Here is a 6,366-nt window from a genome sequence, read left to right as displayed (position 1 = left end):
AAGCTATGCAATATTTTCACTTTTTTTTTTTTTTATTTATTTATCCTTTTAATGAGATTTCCACCTGTAGCTACAGGGTACAATAGGTAAATGTGATAAGTGTATAAATAAATAACGTGGCAGACGTGAAATGACGGTCATCCAGTGATGGCCGCCATTAGTCACCCAGTTGGTCACGGGGCCAACGGCGCCTCAGCCGTCTCTTCGAGCATTGGAGGGTAGCGTAATTGAAGATAAGTTTGTAGCTAAAGGGTTAGGGGATGAAATGAGAGTTTTTGATGAAAATTTTTATATCGGATTTTGGCAAGTTCGGAGATGAGTGGAATTTGGAGATCTGTATGTATTGTGTGTGGTTGCTAACATAGAATGGGAGCGTCTACAATGCGGCAGAGTATTTTAGATTGGAGTGTTTGCACAGTCTATTGATGTTGGATTTTTTTAGCTGTTCCGTAAAGTTGCGAGTCCGTAAGTCCATATTGGCGGTGAGAAGAGCTGAATAGAGTCGTCTCGTTTGTACTGTAGTGAGAGTTTTGAGCGTTTGTCGAGTAGTCTGGTCTAGAAGTTTTGTATCGTTTGTTTAGTTCGGTACGTTTAAGTCTCGTATAGGGGGTTCCCAGGTAAGTCTTTTGTCTAGGTACATTCCAAGTTACCGCACATGGTCGGCTGGTGGGATAGGTTGTATGATGTAAGAAGACAGGTGGTGGAGTTTGTCGTTTTGAGTGTGAAGACTATCGTATTTAGACTTAGTTGGATTAATTTTTATACGCCAGTTTTTCCGACCAAGGTTCTATTGAGTGAAGGTGGGACCGTGGTGAGCGTACTGCGAGGATAGGGTCAGAGTGAGTGGAGAGAATGGCAGTGTCCTCAGCGAAGGTGTAAATTGAGGTATTACTTTTATTTTGAGCGAGAAAAAGTAGAAATAAAAGATTTCCCAGGTTAATATCGTACAAAGAAAACAGAAAAGTAGTTATAGATGAAAATAATTGATAATTAAAAATTATGACAAACCTAAAAGGGTCTCGGGAAATCGTAGGGACCACTCACGGAGGAAGTATAACAAAAAAATATCGTATCTGCTAAGAAAAACTGATATACTTCCGATTGCCACAATCCACTAAAATATTATTGCATCCTGTAGTGTGCACAGTCTAACCGATAAACCAAATTTAATTCTTACATGAATTTCCGTTTTGAGTTACAGTATATTTCACACACGCACAAATACTTTAAAAATTAAAAAAAAGACACTTTTTTCTTGTTCAAGATGGGGGCCCAAAAAATGTATTTCCGCTTCGAATTCAAACTCGATAATCTCTATGGTTACTAAAAAAAAATGAAAAAGCAACAATTTCCCCAAAAGCATTTTCCGAGATACTATTTTTTCATTTTATTTAAATGGAAAAGCGACCAGATTGCGTGTCCCATCTTATTCTATTTATTTTTCTTCTGGATCAGTCACATCCGCGTTCTTTCACTAGTGACAAGGCCCCCGCCTCCCCGGAAAAGAATGCGTCTGTCAACAAAAAAAAATATTCTATAAAGAAAAGCGAGGGGGAAAACAAAAATAAAAGCGAGAGGAAAACGTGAACAGCATTCACAAAATATAGTTTTCTTTCTATCTTCAAGACAAGTTCTATGAACTTTGAACCTATTTTTTGGTCTATTCAGCGGATGTGTTTTTTTTTTTTTTTTTTAGGTCGCTTTGAACATGATACGAGATCAAAGATGTCGTAGATCAAAGTTTGTGCGTATGTTTGTGAGTTATAGAAAAGTAATATTCAAAAAAATTGGTTTAAAAGTCGCTTACACCGATTCTGGCACTAAGTTTCCGGCCAAAATCGGACAACCGGATATGAGAGTTTTCTTGACGCATACATACAGTCCGTTGTCGATGTAGAAGCGATTTCATCATCCACTTGCATAATTTCAACCGCCCCATCTGCAGATGTACCGACACATCCCGTTACGTTCCCGGCACAGCTTGACTCGGTCATATGGTGTTGTATTATTACCATTCGATTGTTCTTGAGAAGCCCTTTCCAACCGTATACGATCTCTGTATTTGGTTTTGGCTTTTCGACGCGTATAGACCGACATTATATATTTTTGATAATATTTTTTTATTCTAACACCTTATTATATTCACTGTCACTATTTTACACTAATGTTTTATATACCTTTCGATAGATTGTGACGACAGCTGACGATTAAAACTTAAACGAACATCGTAGCTTCTCCGAGTCAAAAGTTATACTAATTGCAAATCTCGATACGCAGCAAAATGATCTCAAAATGGCGGCGCTTCCCCCTCCACCGCGCGCGATGCTTCACAGTCCTCGCTTATCGTAATGAATTCTTTGATCCTTTAGCTATCCAGTGGTCTAATTTAATTTATTAGTGGATGTAGACGATAGATTCGAAACCAATATAATGCCAAACTGTATCCCCCGATTTTGTTATCATTAGGTTTTTTGGATTCCCTCCATATGATAGCAAATTTAAAGACGTATTCACGTCAAAAATTGTTTTTTCAGGGAGCTACACCCTAAAGTAGTCCTTTAAAAAATTCACTTTTTAGTCGCCTACAATAATGTCATTTAGAACAGAATTCCAAATTAAAAGTAAAATCAATTAATAAAAAATAAAGGTTTTACAGAACCAAATATGGATTTAATTCCATTTTAAAGGTGTCCCTTAATACGAATACTTACGCTAAAATATAAAAATCTAGGATCTACACTATCACAATCCCTATTCTTGCTACAATAGTGTAAGTACGTAATATGGGGACGCCTATTGTTATCTCAGCTATTTGTAAGCTACATCCACCTTTGAACTATTTATAGAGTGACAAAGGGCCTTGAGTGGATTTAGTTTCGCTTACAACAAGTGCTGACGTCACCTTTATCCTTGGTCCTTGGCCATTCCTGTGGGATTAATGGGCCAGGGAAAGTGCTATAATCTTCAACCCTTTCTACTGTTGAACCAGAAACTATGGCGTCTGTTGTAATTTTAGCACTACAGATCAAATCACATTTTTAACATCCACACTAATGCAATAATAATATTATAATAATGTATTATAATAATATAATAATAATATACATATATAATAATAATGGTGGTTATGATTTAAATTTTGGCAAAGAGGTTGGTATAACAAATACTTAGTCTCTAAGATAGATAATAGATGGTCTAATCTATAAAAACAATTTCACTCTGCCCTATTTTACAGATTTATATTTGCTCCAGTTGTGGTACAGTTATATATATATATATATTTGGTTAAATAGGGTGCGGATTATTGGTGGAATTGTGCGCCAATATAAATGGTTTGGCTCTGTTTACAAGTTCTGGGGAGAAGAGAGAGAGTCGTGACGAAACGGGAACAGCAGCATTGTACAGTGACGTCATACTGGGATGCGTACTATTGTGGTGGGGATGACCACTGCGGGACTAATATTCCCCTCCTTGTTACTCCTGCTCATCCCACTGGAAATAGTTACCAACTCTTGGAAACAAGTTTAGCAACGCCGTTTTCCCTACCTATCCAGTACTCCTCTCTGTGTCGTCAGCTTTGGATGTGTGCGGGGATAAAATCTTTGAAGGAATAGGAACCGTTGTGGAGAGGGATGCTGGTAATGAGAGAATGATCCAGAGGGGGATGCTGCAGTATATTTTGGGAGCCTGCGCAAGTCCCTAGCCGCTATTTTCCACTGGCTGGTGCGCTAGTGGTGGCCCTATCCCAACATAGGTTGCGCTGCCCTCGACGTTAACCTTGGCACAATTACTTCTTTTATTTATTTTTTTTAAGCTCCCGCATTAATGTAAACAAACATTATTTAAAGTCTGATAATTTCTTATTATAGTTCAATTAAGAGAAGTACTTTAATTTTATTTTTACACATGTTTTCGTTCAAATTGTTCCAGAAAATTGAGTAGCGTCAACTAACAGGAAGTCGTGTGAGTGTGCACCGCATGCTTTTTTTCTCTCAACACAATTTTCCCAGCTGTAAGTGAAGAAAATTTAATCGATCGATGTGAAAACGATTTAAATCGAATGTAATGGAATCACAAGTAAGATGTGTGCTACTAACCAGCAACACTTAGAAGGCATGATGGCTAGTATAACCTAGTATGATCGTTCAAATAACTTAAGAATAACACCATTAACAAAACAATTCTATCTGGTGTTCATTTTAAGACGGCTCAAATGCATTTCATGCTTAAACGGTTAATCTGAGCAAAAAATGGTAGAGGAAAAATTTGTTGCCTGTCACCTCTAGTTTCAGAATATGTGACTTGATTTTAGATTTCTGCCCGCATACGCGGCTGACGCGCGACCAAAAGTGAGGGTTAGCAGTTGACCCCCATTTTCATGTACACAGTATTAAAGAGCATAAGAAGTTATGAAAGAAACCGGAAACCGCAATTCGATATCTTCAAAATTAAAGGTGCTAGGCCATTTCCAAATCTAGATATTTATTAATCATATTTCAATTTTTTAACTTGTTATCAAAGAAGAGCACGCGATAGGCCATTTTTATGTATTTTTTCATCCCCTTTCTACTAAAAATATTGCCAAGGCAGTAAGGCTAGTATTTTTCTTAATATCGGGAAATAAGCCGTTTTCCGAGTGATTTTGCTCAGATGAACCGTTTCAAGCATGAAATGCATTTGAGCCGTCTTAAGCCTGTACATACGTCACGCCGCCTAAGTCTGCGTCATGTATAACGCAGCTTAAATAGTCTGGTGAGTTTAGTAGATTTACGCAACTACTTTAGGTTTCAGCGAAGCCATAGGCAAACTCTAACTGAGGCCCAATTCTGAAGGATGAAATTTTATGCACGAAAAACCGGAACCTCCCCGAAGCACCTTTCGTGGTCTTTCCTGACTAACGCAGCTTGTGGAGGGGAGGGGGAATATTCCCCATACATCCTGCTTAGTTATCAGTCAGTTGAGGGCCCCAATCCCTGGGATTCCTATGGCAAGTCTGGGTAGGAACCAGGATTAGAATTCCCTCCACAGAACCCACCCTTAAACCGGATTTTCGGCAAAAATTATTTCCTGTAGAAGTTCTACATTTATATGTTTTTTAATCACTTCAAACGAAGTTTAAATGAAATCCTTAGAATTTCTTCGTGTGGAAATCTTAAAATGGGAGAAAAATTTAAAATTAAAGTCGATATTGTTTTTTTCTTTTCTGTAGTTGTTACACTTTACCTCAGGAAAAATCAGGTCAGCTGATTAAAGAATTTTCCTTAATATTTAATACTCAGTACTCAAGTGGGGATGTAATGTAAACAGACTTGTTTGCTTTTAATTTATTTCCCGTTGGAAACTCGTAGACTATAGGAGAAGGAGATAGGGTACTTGAGAATAGAGAGGACGAGCTCTCAGGAGAGGAGATTGTCCGATAAATAATAAAGAAGTGGGAGAAACAGTGAAGGATGGCCTGAAGCCCTTAGGGTAATACCTTGGAAGTCCGTAGAAGAAAAGTAACAAGCCTTAGACCCTTATACGCGGCCCTAAACCTTCAATATTAGTACAAATATTGGCTAACTAATAAGGGGAGCATTTTATGCTTCCACTAATGAAACCCTAACAATATTGGAAATTATTTATTTAAAGAAAATAAAATAACAAATAGTTATAAAAATTAAGTGGAATTAATGGCAAAAAACATGTATTTATTTACTTAGTAATTTACAATCTGTTTACATGTACAAAATGAGTAAATAGGAGGTAAATATGGTGAACTGGAGCGGGAAGAGCAGGAGGAGAGAAACTACCCAGCGGTAGCACTCTCTATAGGAGAATAATGATGTTTATGGTCTTCAGACCTCAAGCAGGTCGCGGGACCATTCAGTCGGCGAAGAGGATTGTTAGGGTTGTCAGAGGAGGCGAGAGACAGTTCGAGAGGATTAGAGCAAGTAGAGAGAGCAGTATAGTACTGGCGATTCAGTCGGCGAGGAGGATTGTTAGGGATGTCAGAGGAGGCGAGAGACTGTATAAGAGGTTTAGAGCAATTAGAGAGAGCAGTAAAGTACTGGGGATTCAGTCGGCGAGGAGGATTGTTAGGAATGTCAGAGGAGGCGAGACACTGTACTAGAGGATTAGAGCTAGTAGAGAGAGCAGTATAGTACTAGCGATTCAGTCGGCGAGAAGGATTGTTAGGGTTGTCAGAGGAGACGAGAGACAGTTCGAGAGGATTAGAGCAAGTAGAGAGAGCAGTATAGACTAGCGATTCAGTCGGCGAGAAGGATTGTTAGGGTTGTCAGAGGAGACGAGAGACAGTTCGAGAGGATTAGAGCTAGTAGAGAGAGCAGTATAGTACTGGCGATTCAGTCGGCGAGGAGGATTGTT

General features: G+C 38.5%; 1 protein-coding gene across 2 annotated transcripts in view; it reads right to left on the bottom strand.

The window, feature by feature from the left end:
• Positions 1–6,366, bottom strand: part of LOC141454853 (uncharacterized) — a 128,211-nt gene that overhangs the window by 34,870 nt on the left and 86,975 nt on the right. The gene's annotated exons all lie outside the window — the stretch shown is intronic.

This window comes from Rhodnius prolixus, unplaced genomic scaffold, assembly GCF_049639745.1.
Source record: "Rhodnius prolixus isolate KJV_2025 unplaced genomic scaffold, Rpr scaffold_15, whole genome shotgun sequence".
NCBI lineage: Eukaryota > Metazoa > Arthropoda > Insecta > Hemiptera > Reduviidae > Rhodnius > Rhodnius prolixus.
This window is presented reverse-complemented; position numbering and strand designations above follow the sequence as displayed.